The sequence below is a fragment of the Aquarana catesbeiana genome, linkage group LG05 (genome assembly GCF_042186555.1).
Source record: "Aquarana catesbeiana isolate 2022-GZ linkage group LG05, ASM4218655v1, whole genome shotgun sequence".
NCBI classification, from domain to species: Eukaryota; Metazoa; Chordata; class Amphibia; order Anura; family Ranidae; genus Aquarana; species Aquarana catesbeiana.
Genome location: NC_133328.1, coordinates 289,911,052 through 289,933,070, shown reverse-complemented (window position 1 = coordinate 289,933,070; position 22,019 = coordinate 289,911,052). Strand labels below are relative to the sequence as shown.

Sequence of the window (22,019 nt, the reverse complement as noted above, 5' to 3'; positions counted from 1 at the left end):
TTTGATGCTATAGTTTTGCAAATTTTTATATTGCACTGCTGCAATAACACTATTTTGTATCATTTTCAGCACACTATATATTTATGGTTTAAAATATTCTCTGTTTAGATTATTATTTGATACATACAATTTATACAATTGGTATTTTTTACATTTTAGCGCAGCATATTTTTCTTTTCTCTACTGACAAAGTTCACTGCCCTACTGACACTATCCACTGCTCTACTGACATCAATCTCTGCCCTACTGACACTGCCCTCTACCCTACTGACACAGTCCACTGCTCTACTGACACCTTCCATGGCTCTACTGACACCAATCTCTGCCCTACTGACACTGTCCACTGCTCTACTGACACTGTAAACTGCTTTAATGACACCGTCCACTGCCCTTCTGACACCATCCGCTACCTTACTGACACCGCCCACTACCCTACTGACACTGTCCACTGCTCTACTGATACCAATCTCTGTCCTACTGACATTGTTCACTGCTCTACTGACATCAATCTATGCCCCACTGACACCGTTCACTACCCTAATGACACTGTCCACTGTTCTACTGACACTGTCCACTGCTCTACTGACATCGTGAACTCATCTACTGACAAAGTCCATTGCCATACTTACACAGTCCACTGCTTTACCCACTGACACTGTCCACTGCCCCACTGACACCAACCTCTGCCCTACTGACACCATCCACTGTCCTACTGACACCACCTTCTGCCCTAATGATACTGTCCACTACCAGCCTTGCACTGTCCACTGCTCTACTGAAAGCAATCTCTGCCCTACTGACACTGTCCACTGCTCTACTGACACTGTCCACTACACTCCTGACACTGTCCACTGCTTAACTGACACAGTCAACTGCTCTACTGACAAAGTCAACTGCCCTACTTACACCATCCACTGCTTTACTGACACAATCCACTGCCCCACTGACACCAACTTCTGCCCTACTGACACATCCACTGCCCTACTAACATTCATGTTTTAATAAAAAGAAGGTTCACTGATTATCTGAATAGACATTAGCACGGCATCCCTTGTTTAAACATAATATCACAAATCAAGAGAAATTGGATTTTTAAGGTGCTGACAACACAACTAAACAAAGGATATATAAAAATAAAAAAATTTTATGAAGAAAAACATCTTACAATTCAACATATTGATGTCAAAGTAAGGCCATACAATACATAGACAGGTGCAACTGATTGCATCTCTACATATTTCTCCATAGCGATGGCTTCTTCAGGAAAACTTTATATCAGGCACTGTATATATGGTCACTATAAAAAAATAACATAGTATTAGACTCATAAACCCTCATATATATATCAAATCAAAACACATCACAAATATTTAATCAGTTGTCTTGGGTATGCATAAAAAAGGCAAAACATTCCTTAGTCTCAAATTACCTGTAGGTTGATGAAAGGGTATTGAATCTAAGGCTCCAAAGAACACAGGGAAGAATAAAAATGGATCATTTGGTGAAACCAAAGAGGAAGCAGAAAGTCGCCACCTATAGGTCCATCTATGGGGAAGATGATATAAAGATTAGTATGCACAATAAATGTGGACAAGGGATTTATGGGGTAAATTAAATGATGCTGACTACCTACAAAAACAGCAGACAGCAGTCAATCCTGTATATTTTAAATACTAGGACATCCAAACAATTGTCTCCCTTTACTTTGAGTGGAGAGGAAAGCCAGAAAAGATTTTGAGTCAGGCCCCAAACAAAACCACCCAGAAGAAGTACCTGGATTGAGCAGCAAAAAAATATAAACAATATAGTATATTGGCCAACGTTATAAGTTGAGTATAAGGTAGTATAAGGTAGTTTGTTATCTTTTCTACCCCAGGGGGTAGAAAAGCATACTACTTTGGGTAAACTAGCCATGGTCCATCACAGGAGAGGGAGAGCAAACTTGGGGAGCGATCTTTTGAAGGTAAAACCTCTGTGATAAGATGACAAACTACCTTATACTCAACTTATATCGCTGGCCCAGTATTTTAGGACATCATACAGTTGTATAGGAGTCCGGAGCAGGCTTATGTTTTATTTACGTTTAGGTTATTGGTCCAACAGTGATTTCATGGTCCAGATTGCAGTCCCATTGTTTCTTAATAGCACTGGTATGGGTCGGGGTACTATGCTTTGATGATGTCTATGTATCACGCTAGTATTAGTAACTTAATGAAAAAGACCAGCCATATTATACCCTTCCTGAGGTGGTGCTTTCTCCAAGGGGTGATGGTCCTACAGCAACAGCTTCATCTATTTAATCCAAACAAAAGATATTCAGCAGTCCCTTTTTGATGTTGGCACTAAACAATGCTAAAGATTTTCTCCACCGTCTTGCAATCTTCTTGTTATACTATGGCTTTTCGGTACTGCCAACTCAAGTCTCCCAGGCTCACCGACTCGCCTTGGGCTTGCTTCCGGGACACAGCAGAGAGACGGCGTCACAAGATGCTGGTGACGTCAACGCGTTTAGCAAAAGGAATTACGTAGCTTCGCCTGGACAAAGCTACGTAATTCCTTTTGCGTTTAACATGGAAACAGTACCTGTGATAGTGATAAAAAATGGTGCCACCCATAAGCCCAAGTATGACGGAATGAACATAATAGTGACATAAAACAGCAATGGAAATGACATAGAAATACGACAACAAAACCGTGGTAGAAATGACATAAATCACCAGTATGTAGTAGGAACCATGCCCGTATGAAATCTGTGAAGGTTTGAAGCATTGTGTGCTGCACCATACTGTGACACCTGCCCTGGCCTCTGTTGCAAAGTACAACAGGTCTAACATATTCCTTGCCCACCCATGCAGTAGAAGCTGGATATTTGTGTTAAAAGTATCTGCTACCGTAAAGACCAGTGCTGAAGAAGAGGTGGTTTTCAACAATGGTAACTGTCAGCACAAAAAAGGTTGGTTACAAACTTGCCCTTTGTGAGAGAGAGAGAGGATGAGACCGTGCGGACCCCGAAAACCAGAAGTGAAGCAATCGTCGCCCGGAAATGACGCACATACGTGAGCCACCATCGACCGGGAAGGAGGGACATAGGGGTGGCTTTATGCAACCCAACTCCTCCCACAAACACAGGCTGACCTGCGGTCAGCCTTATACTAATAGGGGAGCTTACCAGATGATGTGTACCTTCTATTGCTAGAAAGGTCAAACTAGCTTAAAGTGGTTGTATTGCCCGCTTGGACATTTTTACCTACAGGTAAGCCTATAATAAGGCTTACCTGTAGGTAAAATGAATATCTCCTAAACCTGCACAGTTTAGGAGATATCCACCCTTCATGCAGCCGCTGATGTCAGCGGCGCATGTGCGTTGAAGGTCCGGCAGCTTGTGTCGGAACAAAGGACTAATGTGCAGGAGTGACATCACTGTGGCTCCGGCCACTCACAGCGTTGGAGCCGATGCATACTAACACATTATGCTATTGTCTTGCAGGTTTTTTTGGGTGAGTTTTTTTTTGGGGGGGAGGGATTTTGGGGGTTTTCTATCACTTTAATAGTAACCCTCTAAGGGGTGATATGGATGGAGGGGTCCTCCTGCAGTTCCCGGTTCCCTCTAATGGTGGAGGGGTCTTCCCATGTTTTCAAGCTCCCGCTAATCATCTCCAGGAGAACCGTGATAACAGCCGTGAAGGTTGAATATGTAAATACACTTACATTCTGCATGCAAAATAATACCTTTGGTTTAAAACTGGTCTTTTGCCAGCAAACAAGTAAAACACTTGCACTTCGCACTTCTGGGATCACGTGCGATGACGGTAGCGCGTAGCTCCGTCCATTGCTCAAACATCACATTAAACATACCTATCACAGTTTTGGAGGCCCTGAAATGTCAAGATAGCACATAACCCCCCCCCCCCCAAATGACCCCTTTTTGGAAAGTAGACACCCCAAGGTATTTGTTAATAGGCATAGTGAGCATTTTGCAGATCTCATTTGTTGCCACAATTTCTTGGAAAATGAAGAAATAAAAGGAAAATGTTTTCTTTTCTTTTTTCAATTTTCAAAGCTTTGTGACAAAAAGTGAGATCTGCAAAATACTCAACATGCCTCTCAGCAAACAGCGTGGGGTGTCTACTTTCTGAAAATGGGTGATGGGAGGGGGGGTTGTGCTATCTTGACATTTCTGGCCTCCGAAACTGTGATAGGTAGTGAGGAAGTAAAATGAGCAATTTACGCCCTTAGAAAGCCTGAAGGCGGTGACTGGTTTTCGGGATTCTATACGCAGCTAGACTGCCAAAACGTCTCTCACACATGGTGTCCCCGTACTCAGGAGAAGTAGCAGAATGTATTTTGGGATGTAATTTCACATATACCCATGCCATGTGTTAGCAATATATCATTTAAGTGACAACTTTGTGTAAAAAAAAAAAAAAAAATTGTAATTTTCCCAAAACTTGTGGCAAAATAGAAAATATTCTGTGGACTCAACATGCCTCTCAGCAAATAGCTTGGGGTATCTACTTTCCGAAAAGGGGGTCATTTAGGGGGGTTTGGTGCTTTCTTTACATTGCAGGGGCTCTGAAACTGTGATAGGTAGTGAGGAAGTGAAATTAGCAATTTACGGTCTTTGAAAGCCTGAATGCGGTGATTGATTTTCGGGGTCCTGTGTGCAGCTAGGCTCCCAAAAAGTCTCACACATGTGGTATCCCTGTACTCAAGAGAATGCATTTAAACGCAGGTGGAAGACACCCATTTAGCCCAACCTGGTCTGTTAGCACTCCTAGCCACATTACTCAACATATAAATTAATTCACATACATGCTTTAGCCCACAATATTGTCTAACCAAGTGATGACTTTCGCCTTAGTTCCTCATGCTGGTCCCTTTTGGTGGTAGTGTTTTTTTGTTTGGCTTGGGAGCTGCAATAAGGGCAGTTTCATATTTCCTGCTGTCCCTCCCTGCTCTTTGGATGGCTGGGGCCACCTGCATATTGGCGCCATGTTTCTACACCCTTTGTATGATGTCTATGGCCGCGGCTTCATCACATCTGGGGGTAGTGTGTCGTCATGGATGGCCAGGGGGTGACTGAGCATGCACACCCCCCATACGGCGGCTGACACATCCAGCGTGATCATGTCTTGCTATCCTTATATGGCATTGGGGGCGGAGTGGGCTAGTCCCCTCCGGGGATACAATTCGGAGGGTGGACATGGCTGGGATTCCCTCTTCAACTGGTTTCACTTCAATTGTGACTGCTCACTCTACTGCTTGCAGACGTTTATCATATAAAGGTACACTTATACTCTACACTCCAGCACTCATTTTGTGCTTGGGATTGGTTTTCCATTTACACTTTTTTCATTTATTTTTTAATTGTTTCCTTCCCTCACACTTACCTCTGGCCTCCATGTCCATTCTACCATTTGGACCAGGTCGGTTAATATATGTAATCATACATACAACGATACATTTTTACACTTACTCTGCTATTTTAGCAATTATTGTTATACATATTTGTGTTATAGTTGACATCTACAATGGACAATGGGAGACACAAAAGATTACACATTCCCATCCATGCCATGTCTGCCTTCCGTTTGTCCCTTGGAGGTGTTTGTGGTCGGTTTCTTCCCCTCAGCTCCCATGCCATGCATTTGTCGCTGCCGCCCTCTGGGAATTCAGCAATTGGTACTTTGGCTTTGCCTATTGGTGAGTATGGGGTCCTCTACCTTAAGGCCCCTCTTACCATTTTCTTCAATATCCGTCACTGTGTTATACATCTTTTTATTCATTTTAGATACATCACACCTGCATCTACCCCTGAAGAAGCAAGCTAAGTCTTGCGAAATGTGTCTGGTCTCTCAGATGTCTGTGCATACTGTATGACTTTATGTACCTATGTAATTTCTATCATGTGCAATATTTTATTGGCTTAGCAACTGTTTATGCTACTCATGTATGTATAATTATTCTTTAAATAAATGTATTAACTGTGTTTACCCTTTGTCATTTAGTGGCAAACTGTGCTCACCTCATTTAAAGTCCCAGGGTGATTCTCTGTGTATTTGTGGTATATTAAGGATGGAGGTGTGTCACTGCTGACACCAGATCTTTTTCTTCATTTGCATACTCAAGAGAAGCAGCAGAATGCATTTTGGGGTGTTATTCCACATATACCAATGCAAGGTGTGTGCGATATATAATTTCAGTGACAACTTTGGGTAAAAACATTTTTGTAATTTTTCAATCACTTATCACAAAAAAATCAAATTCCTTGGCGTGTCTATTTTCCAAAAAGGAATAATTTGGAGGGGGGGGGGGGGTTGTACTGCCCTGCCATTCTAGGAAGAGTAGAGTCTAGAGTAGAAAATATCATTTTTTATTTTTCTGTTTATATCGCAAAAAATAAAAATCCCAGTGGTGATCAAATACCACCAAAAGAAAGCTCTATTTGTGGGGAAAAAAAGGACGTAAATTTTGTTTGGATATAGCGTTGCATGACCACGCAATTACCAGTTAAAACAGCACATTGCCAAATTGCAAAAAAGTGCTCTGGTTAGGATAGGGAGTGAAACCTTCAGGAGGTCAAGTGGTTAATCAGCTTTTACCACACTAGCAAATACACTTGTCATGGCCTAGTTTTACACAGAATGCCCTAGTTTTTAGAGTGAAAGGATCTACAAGTATTTTTAACCAGCATTACTTTTTTTGGCAAGAACAGATTAGTTTGTTTGCAATTGTTCAAATGCACGAGGAGCATGAGCTAATACCTCTGTCATTTTGTCCCAATGTAAGCAAGATAAACAGTTTTTAACAAGCATTAGCTTTATAGCATGTACAAAAAATGTTTCTGACAGAATAATATGTTCGCAAATTGCCAAATGGAAGAACTGTTTGACCTAATACTACAATAAATGCCTTTCACAATTTTTTTTTAGTGAAAATGGTCAACAATAATTTATTCATCTTTAACAGGTGGAAGCTTTGAGGCCAACCTTTAAAAATGTAGCCTGTTAGGTTCCTCAATTAGCCATTTGGCAAATGCACTGACATTGGGTACTTGTATGAGTGTCAGTGATAAAAAAAAAAAGAAAAAAATGCAGTACAGTAATACAGCAGCACCTTTTTCCCCTCCACTTAAGCTGTCCACAGAGGGATCAAAATTCAGCAGGTACTGGCCAAGTTTTGATCCATCTATGGCCAGTCCCACTACAGAGAAGTTAATCTAATGATTGATTTCTTTTGGATGGGAATGTTGGAAATTTTTCATTTGATCAGCGCTTTAGCACTGATCAGTGTATTCTGACAGGAGAAAATCCCCAGTGTGAGAATACAATAGTGCAGTGGGGAGAATTCCTTCATCCACCTCGAATCTCCATCCATAAAAATCCCTAAAAGAAAATCCATTAAAAAAAGAGATCTATAGCCAGCTTAGGGTGTAATTGATGTTGGATTGCCTGTATTCTCTATTTTCTACATTAGAGTGGGTTTTCTAACTCACTCTTATGCCACGTACACACAATCGGAATTTCCGACAACAAATGTTCGATGTCAGCTTGTTGTCGGAAATTCCGACTGTGTGTATGCTCCATCGGACATTTGCTTCAGAAATTTCCGACAAGAACTGTTTGAGAGCAGGTTCTCAAATTTTTCGACAACAAGACTTGTTGTCGGAAATTCCGAGCATGTGTACACAATTCCGATGCACAAAAGTCCACGCATGCTCAGAATCAAGCAGAAGAGTCGCACTGGCTATTGAACTGCATTTTTCTCGGCTCGTTATACGTGTTGTACGTCACCGTGTTCTTGACGTTCGGAATTTCTGACCAACTTTGTGCGACCGTGTGTATGCAAGACAAGTTTGAGCCAACATCCATCAGAAAAAAATTCACAGTTTGGTTGTCCGAATATCCGATCGTGTGTTAATGCAGACAATAGACACAGGCCTGACAACAACATAGCAAAAAGTGCAATAAGGCACGTCACTAGTAAATCATTAGAATTTGCCTTTTGCAAAGCAGCATGTTTAGCCTCAGTCTCATATGAATTTTCATTTTAAACTAGCCTAATGTTAGACATTTGAAATTAAATTAGTTTATGATAAACATGTTACTTTAGTATTAAAATTGACATAAAATATTCAGATCCAATGTTATTCAACTGAATGAACAAGTGACAAAACAATTATTAACATACCTTATGATTTTAGTTTCTTAATCATTTCATATGTAAAAAGAAATAACTGATATCAATTTGTTCTGGAATGTCTTAATTATGATGCCAAGGTGAAATAAAGGTGTGCAGCATAACTTGACTTGAACTTGATAGCAGATTAAAAAACACACATTTCAAAGTCAGAAAAGATTACAATATAACAAATTTCCTGGCTGCACAAGAAGTAGGTAAATAAAATTGTCTTAAGGGAACAAGCTTATCTAAATAAAGAAAGTCAAACCATTATTCCAGGTTAAGTCTAACTAACTATTATTCAGTGCAAAAATACATTATATCATTCAATGTCAGACTAATGCTATTCAATAATACATTTGCATGAAAATGGTATAAATATATATTATAATATTAGTGTTGCTGCATCATCAGCATCATCAAGTGGCTGAAGTGGACAAGCATGACCCATTTAAAAATGATGGGATGCAAGGGAAACCTGGTCTCCTGGTATTTTGAATGAACCAGCCAGCAAGGACTTGGGATTCAGTTTTTTAGTCATCCTGTATTCCAGTGATTGCTAAAGTAATTTAACCTCCAAAAACATTGAAGAGCCTATGCATAGGGGAGAGTAGATACCATGATCCAAACTTCACTAGACACAGCAGTTTTTACTAAACACCTCGGCCTACATTTTATGTGAGATGAATAAAAGACAGGCTGCACAGTGAAGCTTGCAGTGTCCCACGGAGTCCACTCTGCTTAGTGCTGCTTTTAGATTGCGGAAAAGGCCATTCAGATGACTTTGACAGGTGACTGGGCTATCCCCTTTCTGGGGTATTTTTGTATTCATTTGGTGGGTGTTTCACTTTCTTCGACATGCATAATGTAAAATGCACAGTTGTAAACCAAAGTTTAGTAATTAAAATCATTTTATATGTTAAATCCATTTAAATCATGTTTTGCATTCTAAATTGACATTGAAATTTGCAAAAAGATCAACATTTCATATTCTAATAAACACAGGGACTGCTGCAGAGGGATAAGCCAAACACTCCCCTGTTCGATTCGCACCAGAACTTGCGAATAGGCAAAATATGTGTACGAACATGCAAACACAGTTAAAGTCTATGGAACACAAACATGAAAAATCAAAAGTGCTAATTTTAAAGGCTTATATGCAAGTTATTGCCATAAAAAGTGTTTGGGGACCTGGGGACATATATCAATGCAAAAAAGCAGTGATTTTAATAATGCTTAAAGTGAAACAATAAAAATGAAAATATTCCTTTAAATATCGTGCCTGTGAGGTATCCTTAGTTTGCCTGTAAAGTAGCGCATCTTTCCTGTGTTTATAACAGCACAACAGAAAAATTACATTTCTAAAGGAAAAGATGTCATTTAAAACTGTTTGCGGCTGTAATGTATTGTCGGATCCCAGCAATATTTATTATTTTATTTAATTTATTTATTTCAGGTACTTATATAGCGCCGTCAATTTATGCAGCACTTTACATATACATTGTACATTCACATCAGTCCTTACCCTCAAGGAGCTTACAATCTAATGCCCCGTACACACGGTCGGACATTGATCGGACATTCCGACAACAAAATCCTAGGATTTTTTCTGACGGATGTTGGCTCAAACTTGTCTTGCATACACGCGGTCACACAAAGTTGTCGGAAAATCCGATCGTTCTGAACGCGGTGACATAAAACACGTATGTCGGGACTCTAAACGGGGCAGTAGCCAATAGCTTTCATCTCTTTATTTAGTCTGAGCATGCGTGGCACTTTGTGCGTCGGATTTGTGTACACACCATCGGAAATTCCGACAACAGATTTTGTTGTCGGAAAATTTTATAGCCTGCTCTCAAACTTTGTGTGTCGGAAAATCCAATGGAAAATGTGTGATGGAGCCTACACACGGTCGGAATTTCCGACAACAAGGTCCTATCACACATTTTCCATCGGAAAATCCGACCGTGTGTACGGGGCATAAGGTCCCTAACTTACATTCATACATACTAGGAACAATTTTAGACAGGATCCAATTAACCTACCAGCATGTCTTTGGAGTGTGGGAGGAAACCGGAGTACCTGGAGGAAACCCACGCAGGCACAGGGAGAACATGCAAACTCCATGCAGGTAGTATCGTGGTTGGGATTCAAACCAGCGACCCTTCTTAATGCTAGGCGAAAGTGCTACCCACTACACCACTGTGCCGCCCAATATAGATAAAAATAATTGAAAAAAATGGCGTGAGTTTCCCCCCCAGTCCATTATCAGGCCCTTTGGGTCTGGTATGAATATTAAGGGGAACCCTGCACCAAAATGTAAAAAAAATTGTGTGGGGTCCCCCCAAAATCCATACCAGGCCCTTCAGGTCTGGTATGGATAATAAGGGGAACCCTGTGCCAATTTTTTTTTTCTTAAATTAAGGGCCAGGTATGGATTTTAAGGGGAACCCTACGCCAATATTTGTTTTAAAAATGGCATTGGGTCCCCCCAAAATCCATACCAGACCCTTATCCGAGCATGCAGCCTGGCAGGCCACAGGAAAAGGGGGGGAGAGTGCCCCCTCTTGAATCGTACCAGGCAACATGTCCTCAACATGGGGGGTGCTTTGGGGTCCCCCCCAAAACACCTTGTCCCCATGTTGATGTACCCAATACCCATTCACATAGGTAGGGTCCGGGATCTGGGGGTCCTCTTGTTAAAGGGGGCTTCCAGATTCCGATAAGCCCCCCCGCCCACAGACCCCCACAGCCACCGGGCAAGGGTTGTGGGGACGAGGCCCTTGACCCCAAAACACCCTCCCCATGTTGAGGGCATGTGGCCTGGTATGGTTCAGCAGGGGGGCACTCTCTTGTCCCCCCTCTTCTTCTGCAGCCTGCCAGGTTGTGTGCTCAGATAAGGGTCTGGTATGGATTTTGGGGGGGATCCCTATGCCATTTTTTTTTCATTTTTGGCGCAGGGTTCCCTTTAATATCTAAGCCAGACCTGAAGGGCCTCATATGGATTTTGGGGGATCCCCACGTAATTTATTTTTTACATTTTGGAGTGGGGTTCCCCTTAATAATCATACCAGATCCAAAGGGCCTGGTAATGGACTGGGGGGGAACCCATTCCAGTTTTTTCAATGATTTTAAGCTATATATCCAGGATCTGACCATTCATTACAGCTGCGGGCAGTTTAAATGACATTTTTCCTTTAGAAATGTCATTTTGCTGTGGTACTGTTCTAAACACAGGAAAGATGGGCTACTTTACAGGCACACTAAGGACACCCCCCAGCCATGATATCTAAAGGAATATTTCATTTTTATTGTTTACTTTAAGCATTATTAAAATCACTGCTCCTGAAAAATTGACGTTTTTAAAACTTTTTTTTGCATTAATACATGTCCCCTGGGGCAGGACCTGGGTCCCCAAACACTTTTTTAGGGCAATAACTTGCATATAAGCCTTTGTACTTTTGATTTTTCATGTTCGTGTCCCAGACTTTAACGGTATCCACACAAATTTTTTGCCTGTTCGCAAGTTCTGGTGCGAACCGAACCAGGGGTGTTTGACTGATCCCTATCCTAAACCTTGTGGACAGCCTTTCCAGAAGAGTTGAAGCTGTTATAGCTGCAAAGGGTGGGCCAACCCAATACTGAACCCTACGGACTAATGCCCCGTACACACGGTCGGACTTTGTTCGGACATTCCGACAACAAAATCCTAGGATTTTTTCCGACGGATGTTGGCTCAAACTTGTTTTGCCTACACACGGTCGCACAAAGTTGTCGGAATTTCCGATCGCCAACAACGCGGTGACGTACACCATGTACGACGAGACTAGAAAAGGCCGGTTCAGAACCAAGCGCGGCACCCTTTGGGCTCCTTTTGCTAATCTCGTGTTAGTAAAAGTTTGGTGAGAGACGATTCGCGCTTTTTCAGACTCGTGGCTTTCAGATCGTTTTCTGCCGTTCAGTTTGTGCTTGTGGGTTTGTATCTGCTCTTCAGTGCGTGCAGTCAGTTCGTATCGGAGTTTTCTGTGCGATCTTGCCCGCTCGTTGCTGTTTTTCAGGTCGCTCTTCACAGGCCTTGCTGTTCTTCAGTGCGTTCTGTTACTTTGTTCTGAGCAGCCGACCGTTTTCTAGCCATGTTTCGTATGCGTACTCCTCGTAGAGTTCGTGCTGTGCGGGGGCTCGGTGTTGGAGTCCTGACCTTGACACAAGTCCAGTCCATGAACAGGGTGGGGAGGAGTTCATGGACCAAGAATTGGTTGCTTCAGTGTGACCAGTTCTCTCATATGCCTTTGCTCCGTGAGATCCGTGAGAATAATCCTGATGATTTCAGGAACTTTCTCAGGATGACGGACCCCGTATTTCACCGTTTGTTGGCTTCGCTGACCCCTTATATTAGCAGGCAGGATACCTGCATGAGGCAAGCCATCACTCCGGAGCAGAGGTTGGTCGCTACCCTGTGGTATTTGGCCACAGGGAGAAGCCTGCAGGACCTCAAGTTCTCGACAGGCATCTCCCCCCAGGCTCTTCTTTGTGGACATTTACTGCTTGTGTTTGTTTTAGCTGACCCTGACAGAAATGTGTGGAGTCCAGAAAATGTCATGATTGTGTAACCTTATACAAAGCACTGTTGGCTGTTATTTACTAAATGCAAAGACACTTTTCACTACAAGTGCACTTGCAACTGCACTGAAACTGCACTTGTAGTGCAAAGAGGATTTGCCCTTAGGAAATAACCCCCATTTTCTCATAAAACAACAATTACATCACCCCAAAAGTGTTGTAGCGTTGAGACAATAATCCACACATTCTTGATGAGCAATCTTTTTAATACCTGTACAATCACATGTGCATTTACCAAAGGTTTTTCTGACAAACCAACATGTTTGTTGTATAACAATTTTTGTGGTGGCATTATCCAAAATCAAAATGTGCATTTTATAGAAAACAGGCCTGTGTAAAACCCACAAGAAAGACACAAATCTTGATCTTACAAAGTTCACATTTGGTAGAACTTGAAGGCAATATCAGACATGAGTATTTAGGAACTGTGTTTGATATTGCGTTCAGATGGGGGGAAATCACCCCTGGAAAAGCCAAATTTGGAAGATGCACACAAATTTCACAATGTCAACATGTGCGACCTGCCATCACGGGGGATCAAGGGACGTGTTTTGGGGGAGAAAGCCCTTCCTCACCGCTACTTTATTATTGAGGAAGGGGTTGCACCCCCAAAACGCGTCCATTGATCTCCCGTGATGGCAGATAGCACATGTTGACACACTGTGTGCATCCTTCAAATTTGGCTTTGGGAAAAATCACAAAAACATTTCGCACATTGTAGCAGACAAAAGAAGAAAGTGATTTGGAGGGGCTTTAAACTCGCCCCAAAACATCAATGATGTTTTTATATTTTGGAATAACATCATTGATGTTTTGCTTGATGATTTCCAATTGTAAATTACACCCCATGATCTCCCCGATCACGATCTGGGCACTTTCTGATGTGAAAGGATCTTCATCCACAACCTCACGATTACCTAAAAAGAGAGGAACCCAAAATAAATTAGGTCTAAAAAATATGCCGCCATCCATCTCTTATCTGAGCCTGTGGTTGCAGACACTCACCTGTTGTGGTGACTAGTTCCACCACGTCTTCTTCCTCCTGCTCATCTTGTGTTGGGTGGATTTCCCCTTCTTCCAGAGGGGGGGGTCTCTGGTCTCCTCGGATGAGGGGTGTCCTCCGAGTCTTTTCTCCCCTATGTAAAACAAAAATGGTATAATTAGCACACAGATATTTGATGGCAGAACTATAAAGATGAAACATTGCTTGGAAGTGGGGTACAATGATCTATTTTAGCAGAGTTCCAAGATGTAGCATTTTTAGTGTCCTTTGTCAATCTGCGATACTTTACCTGTTTAGTACAAGCTTCACAGATGTATCCCCCCTATAGTATACACTGGAGCACCTGTGTGGCCCCCCTAATAAAAATGGTGTTCTGGGGTCCCACACTAGTGCTCCAGTGTCCAGATGTGAAAACAGCTGCTCAGTGTCCTCTCCTTACACAGAATCTAGTTTGCATTTCATTCTAGTAACAAAGCCATCTACACAACCCAATTCTTTGAAGACAAGTATGGGGCCTCAAAATGGTGGCCAAATGCATATGGCCTAAACAATGGTATTTTATAGTCCGAAATAAAAATGTGTGATCCGAACGAATAATGTGCCCATGAACATGAAAGTTGCCATTTTAAACTGTACAACAGTTCCTAAAAGCACATGGAGCAGCACGAACGTAATAAACACAAGAACAATAGGAACACAGCACAACTACTTACTTTTTTGCAGCACTCTCCGGATCTTTCTGTACTGCTCATGTTCTCGTAATTTCAGGTCCGACCACCGCTTCCTGAGCTGATCTTTCGATCGTCGTACCCTGAATTTCCGGTGCAGACTCCTGACCACTTTCGCCATGATCTTGGCCTTGCGGACATTGGGGTTGGGGTAAGGCCCATACTTTCCATCATAGTCGGCCTTCTTCAGGATGTCCACCATCTCCAACATCTCCCCAAAGGACATATTTGAGTCCTTTAATCTCCTTCTGGATTGGAACGTTTCAGGCTCCGGCCTTTCCTCCTCCTCCTCCTCGTTGCTGTACTTAGCACTATCCTGCTGTCTATCCGCCATGTGCTCTTCTTCCACTGCGCCGAACGAAAAGGGGCGGGGAATAGAATAGAAAGAACGTCAGGGGCGGGCGGAGTTATACGCATGCGCAGTGTGTATAAATCGTAACGCGCGCGTCTTACGTACGATCTGTGAGCGGAGGAAGGAGCATCGGAGACGCCGATCGTGCTAACGAAGGTAGGATCTAAACTTGGGCCTATACTGCTTCGAAATTGAAGCCTATATTGTAACAAGTTTAGGGGAGTTTGGCCTGACATTAGGGTTTGTCTTTGTTGTGCCTTGCAGAGAAAATGGATGGGTTCAACGACCACAATTTCCTGCCCCTGTTCATAGACAAGTACAGGGAGCTGCCCTGTCTGTGGCAGGTGAGACACCCCCACTATAATCACAAACAAAAGAGGCAGGCAGCGCTGGAGAAACTGCTGGAGTTGGTGAAGCCGGTGGTCCCCACAGCAACCATCCCTTATTCAAAAGCTAAAATTGGTGGCCTGAGGAGCACATATCTTAGGGAGCGCAAGAAGGTCACAGATTCCCAGAGGTCCGGAGCTGCAGCAGATGACATTTATGTCCCCGGGCTGTGGTACTACGAGAGACTGCGATTTCTGTCAGACCACACTGAAGTCAGGGAATCCCTCTCTACTCTTCTTTCCACTCTTCCTTCCATCCCAGCTGAGGCTTCTGATGTCCAACCTGGGCCTTCCAGCCAGGAAGAAGTGGAGGAGCCCAGCTGGAGTCAGGTATAGCATTCTTCTACAGATTTCTGGGCAATAAAGAAATGATGTTTACTATAGATGTTATTATTGATCATTAATTGCTGATTAAAAAAAGTGTTTTACATATCAATAGACAGTAGTGGGCACCCAAAATTGGGACAAGAATGAAAAATGCTGGGCTCAGAAGGATAGTCTGTTATATTTGTTAACATTTAATTTGCAGCAGTCAGGAGGTGAAAATTGTGTGTGATTGATGTAAAAAAAACTAAAACTATGTCCCTTTTTCATACACAGGAAGACCTCAGCCAGGAGGAGGCTGTGGAATGTGGCAGTCAGGAGGAGGCGGGGATTAGTGTCAGCCAGGAGGAGGCGGGGATTAGTGGCAGCCAGGAGGAGGTGGGGCTAAGTGTCAGCCAAGAGAAGCCTGGGACAAGTCGCAGCCTGACTGAGTCTCAGGTTCCTCCCCTCCACCTGCCATACAAAAGGGCCAGGAAGGCCACTCCCAGTCCTGTGCAGGATTCAGCATACAGGCTGATCCAGGAGGCTTCTACGTCCCTCAGAGCCTTCCCCAGTCCTGAAGAGGCCTTTGCCTGCATGGCTGCCACCAAATTGCAGGGCATGCAGGAGGGCCAACGCAAGATCTCTGAGGACCTGATTTATAAAGTCCTACGTAAGGGGGAGAGTGGGGAACTGACACACAAGACGGATGTCATTGAGATCGACGATGCTCCTCCTCCTCCTGCTGCCACAACTCCACCACCACAGCCAAAGGCTGGAAGGAAGCGTGGAAGGAAGACCAAAGAGTGATTGCCCTGGGTTCAGTCTGGTCTGACAAAAGCTGCAGTCTCTCGTATGACCACAGCCTGGGGACACAGATGTCATCTGCTGCTTTCCGGATCTCTGGGACTTCTGGACCAGACTGCCCTCCCTTAGATATGGACTCCTCAGGCCACCAATTTTGCTTTTAAATAATTGATGTCTGCCCTGGGGGTCCAAGGCTTCGCCCACTTCTGCAGTTTCTCCAGCGTTGCCTCCCTCTTTGTTTATAGTTGTGACCCCTTAATAAAATATTTTTAGGTAAATTCTACTCTCCTGTGTGTGTTTTCATTCAAAAAGGACAGTTTGTTCGTGAGGATTCAGGTACATTTCTAACATAAAATGTGAAATTAACAAGAGACAACAACAATAAACAATCTCCTACAGATTAAATAGAACAACATATCAATGGTGTTGTGGGAATTTGTCACAAAAAACACACAAACATTTTCGGGAGTACAAATCAAAATCACCAAAAAAAAAAATTAAAAAAGAGAAACACAAAAAAAGGTTCTACATTAAAGTCAAAAAAATAAAAAAAATATGTTGTCAGATGTGAGAAATCAAAATATATTGAGGGAATCCCGATAAATAGTAACGAAAGAAGTTTGTGAGAAGTGTGTGTGAATATGAGCAGCAAAACTACTTAATTCTTGTCACATTATAAAGAAGAAGAGAGTGCGCTGTATTAAACCATTTTGAACATTGCAGCGTGACGAAAGTGCTGCATCCATTACGAACGCTAAGTTTACCAGAACGAGCTGTCCCGTGTCGGAATTTCTTCTGAGCATGCGTGGCACTTTGTGCGTCGGAACAGGCCACACACGGTCGGAATTGACGCGATCGGATTTTGTTGTCGGAAAATTTTATCTCCTGCTGTCCAACTTTGTATGTCGGAAAATCCGATGGAAAATGTCCGATGGAGCCCACACACGGTCGGAATTTCCGACAACACGTTCCGATCGGACAATGTCCATCAGAAAATCCGACCGTGTGTACGGGGCATAAGACTGCAATGCCATTAAAGTTCATGTGCGTGTAAAGGCAGGCGGCCCAATACTTTTGACAATATAGTGTAAGTCCCAATAGTGCAAGCTAGTATCATAGTGTGAATTGCCATTTGGCTTTCTTACACATATTCATGTGTAAGATAAGCGAGTGACATTAAAAAATGTTTATAAAAAGACATATGGTTTAACATTAATGATTAATAATATTTAAAATAACCTCTAATCTATTTAAAGTGGACATTGAACCTAAAAAGTGAAGTCAACTTTTTTTTTAAATGTGCCCCCTTCCACCTGCTGAGTCTGTGGCACCTACACAAGGGTGAAGTTATGCTCCTTCGGTGAACTCTGGAAAAATGGAGAGTGGGCCAGATTTCACTGGGACAATACTCCCAGCACTGGGATGTAGTATCTTCTTTTGTGATTTGGACTCACCATTTCTCAGAATCTCAATGGTAGGCTGATGATGTCACCCCCTGCACTACAGAAGCCAGGGGATGGGTAATATATTATCTAACATTTTTTTCTCTTACACAGGTTTTTTACTTTCTCAGCATTTGCAAGGGGGGGCACATTTAAAAAAACTGAAAAAAAAAAAGAACCAAGACGCTGAACCCCTGTTGCCGATTTTTACCAAAGATTGTCTCAACTGTCCCGCTGCTGCAAGGTTCCACTTGAGAATAGGCAAGGACAAATGACACACAATTTCTCAGTGCAAAGACCTGAAGGGTACTAGCAAAGGTCTTATCAAACCATGTAGTATTGGATGTAATGAATTACATTCATGGGATTGTAAACAAATCGTCCAACTCCACTGGCAGGTCCATAGAAAAACTTTATTGTGAACTAAACAAAGTCAAATCAATTCCACAGTATACATCATGAAAAGAATCCACACTTTATAAATGAAAAGTAGGTGAATACTTACAGTGGCATCCGTGGTGTTCAGTGAAGACTGAACATAAGTTTGACCAGGATGGGAAAGATTAATGAAGGGACACTGGTCCCAAACACCTGACCTGCAGGTGTACTGTGGTCCACAATCCAGATGAGAGATGGAAGCAGCAGAAAATCCTGCCAGCTGAGACACCAGAACTGTCATGCTTAGAGAGTCGACCAGAAGTGCGTCACTATGGCACCAGAAATGACCTGACCAACATCATGGGGTCCCCGAAAGCCAACAGCGTCTCTGGTCTCCAAGATTACTTGTTTTAAAGTGTAGCCTCTATCAAATCTTGAAGCGGGAGACCAGGGGCAAGAATAAATAGTCACAACTGATTGGGTGAGGGGGGGTGGTGTAGGAGTGGCCTAATTGTTTACTGCATACCACATCCACTATATTACTGAAGCACAATTGACTGGCAATCATGCAATATAACACCAATTACAGAATCACATGTAAACAATGATACATATCCATAAAACAGAAAATATAAAAAAAGTATGTAAAAATATAAAACTGCCTATAAATTAGAACATTACAAACAAATTAGGACATCAAAATGAATCTAATTCCATGTTGTTTAATACCGGAAGTAAGACTGATTATACAACAGCTCCCAAAAATACATTAGATGTCTGCAAACCAAAGAAAATGGGCTAGAATGTATAACCAGTTTTTTTATGTTATTAGTATTATATATATAACCTATATTTCAAAACCAAATACCATTGTATATGTATTTCTACAGAGGAAATATAAAATGTAATCAGTATGAAAACTGAATCAGTATGAAAACACAAAATTCAAGGGTGCAATGTACTTAACTACAAACTGCAAACTGTACAGACTGTCTAGTTTATAAATCAAGAACGTCTCATGCATAGGGGTGCGCAGCCTATGGAATTTAGGGTGTGCACCCCAAAGCTCAAACACACACTACCAATCACTCACGATGTTCATTCAGAAAGGGATAGGGTGGTAAATTAAATATTTACTGGCCCTTCACGCACTCACTCTAAAACATTCTGCAGCAACAGCTGGGGGGGATAGGAGAAGAGGGAAGCTGGCAGCGCTGGGCTTGGGGGGAAATGTGGGGGAGTCAGGTTAGTAGGGGGAAGCTGTTCTGCACAGGGTGATTAGGGTGTGCCTGGGCACACCTGTCACACCCTGTGCACACGCCTATGGTCTCATGCTTGCACAGGCTTAAAAATATTTCTTTCATAGTAAGATTATCTTTAAATATGTGTTCTATCCCCAACACCACCAGTCCAGATGTATCTTTCTTTTTGTGATATTTAAGTGTTACTGAACACTATGGGCTGATTTACTAAAACTTGAAAGTGCTAAATCTGGTGCAACTGTACATGGTAGCCAATCCGCTTCAAACTTCAGCTTGTTCAATTAAGCTTTGACAAAAAAAACTAGAAGCTGTTTGGTTTCTAGCTGCACTAGATTTTGCACTTTCCAGTTCCAGTAAACTAACCCCACTGATCCTCAATAAATCTGTATTGTTCATCTATTCTTCTCCAGAGGGTGCATTTTGTATGACCTACATACAGAAGGTTACACAGACACTTTAAAACATATATCACAAACTCTGTTCAACACGTAATAAACTGCTTTATAGTGTATTCAGTATCAGAGAAGGACGATTGTCCATGGTTTATAAATTAGCAGGTTAAACAGCCTCGATTTTTGCATTGAAAAATCTGTGTTCGCCGGCTGAACAAAAAGTGATTGTCCAACACATGGAGTGGCAACTTCAGCCTGCACTCCGGGCAGGCCACGCCCCCAACTCATTTCACTCCACCCCCTCGGGGCTTAGTCATGGGGCCCCTGTTCGCTGGTCAAACAAAAAGCGAATGTCTATCATTCTATGTGATTCTGAAGTTCACGTTCTGTTTGTTTACATTGTGGTTCTGAAGTTAACTTTGTTTGCTCACACTGTGTTTAAACAAAAAAAAAACTACGCTCTGTGTCACCAATAATTATTAACAAAAAAATGTGTACCAAAAATAATAAACTGCTGAAAGGCTGCTGCAACCCACATACCAGAATATACATTATGTACAAAAATTTCTCCCCCCAAACAATTGTGCTGTCTCTTTAAACAACCAATTCAAAAAGTGTCTAAGTGCTAAATTATAAATAAGTAATAGTCATAAATTCATATATGTACAATTAAAATGAACAAGTAAATATATACAAAATTTTGAATCACATAATTACAAACAAAAGCACTCCTGTGCATAAAGAAGGTACAAAATTATGTAATTCTTATGTGCATCAGCTTATGAAAGTTCATATAATCCATAAGCTTCTTATATACTTGAATATAATGTGTGCACCACCGGCACTTCAAGTGCTACAAAATAACTTGTAAGTGGGAAACCACCACCACCACTGCTCACTCCTTACTGAGGGAAATGAACCTCCAGATCATAAGAGGTTAAAAGCATGAGATGAGAGACATTCCGCAGTCACAGAGACAATCATCAAACTCCATGGCTGCCACAACAGGGTCCCCCACTATATGGCTCTCTAGAATGGCTCTAATAGATATAGATGCTGCTTTTCATATTCCACTCAAAGAAAATAAAAACAATCAATGGCCAAATATCATTCAAAAATTGCAGTATTTATTCAATATAATATGAACTCAGAGGCTTGTTACAACAACAGGAGATTTCATATCATGCTGCCGTCAAAGGTTCAGCATGCGCAGTGATGTCACGAGCAAGCGTTTCATCATATGTCACGTCTTCAGGACAGGAAGTGGGCTTTTTTGTGCTGCCCACACTACAAGATGCTCAATTAAAAATACTTAAGTGCAATTTTTATCAAAACTGATTTAGAACACCTAAATGAGTTATCGTAAAAAAATATAATTGAAAAAAAGGGCACTCTATATCAGGCTCCATCCTAAGGGTCACAGAAATTAAGACCACCAGAAAACACATTTTTCATATATGAATTTATGATTATTACTTATTTATAATTGAGCACTTAGACACTTTTGAATTGGTTGTTTAAAGAGAAAACACATCCTTTTTTTGGAGAAATATTCACATTGTGAAGTTTTAAAAAATTGGACCTTTCATGGATTGCAAGGTCCACTTTAACCAATTAACTTCAATACAAGACACTTACACCCCCTTCCTGCCCAGGCCAATTTTTATATTTCAACGCTGTCACACTTTGAATGACACTGTACCCACGGGAAATTTTTATCTTTTTTTTTTCTTTTTCTTAGACAGATAGAGCTTTCATTTGGTGGAATTTAATCACTACTGTATTAATCAGGCTGCATTGCCGAGGCAGCACTGATGAGCTCTGATAAGCTGCACTGATGAGAACTAATAAGCTCTAAGGAGAGCCGTTAGCAGGCAAAGGCCTGTTTTTACATCAGTGATCCCTTGTAATTGGACACTGCTGTAATTGGCCCTTTCTGTGATGCGCTGTGTCCAAGGTACACAATGGTCACAATGAGTTCCCCATGCACGGGTGAGAAGTGCTTAATAACCATGGTTTATCATTCAGCTAAACAAAATTACCTATCTCCTTTAAGTAACATGCTGTCACAGCTCGTTGTCACAGCTGACAAGTACATGTGAAATGTGTCCTGTAGGACTTAAAATAGTGGAAAAATCAACATTCTCCAGTTAACAACTAAAAAA

General features: G+C 41.9%; 1 long non-coding RNA gene across 1 annotated transcript in view; it reads right to left on the bottom strand.

The window, feature by feature from the left end:
- The window catches only part of LOC141144778 (uncharacterized), an 89,507-nt gene that overhangs the window by 47,916 nt on the left and 19,572 nt on the right, over positions 1-22,019 (bottom strand). Inside the window, exons 2-3 of the long non-coding RNA XR_012244466.1 lie at positions 1,430-1,545; positions 1,166-1,297 (exon numbers count right to left, since the gene is read on the bottom strand). This is a non-coding gene — a long non-coding RNA (uncharacterized lncRNA). The remainder of the gene's footprint in view (positions 1-1,165; positions 1,298-1,429; positions 1,546-22,019) is intronic.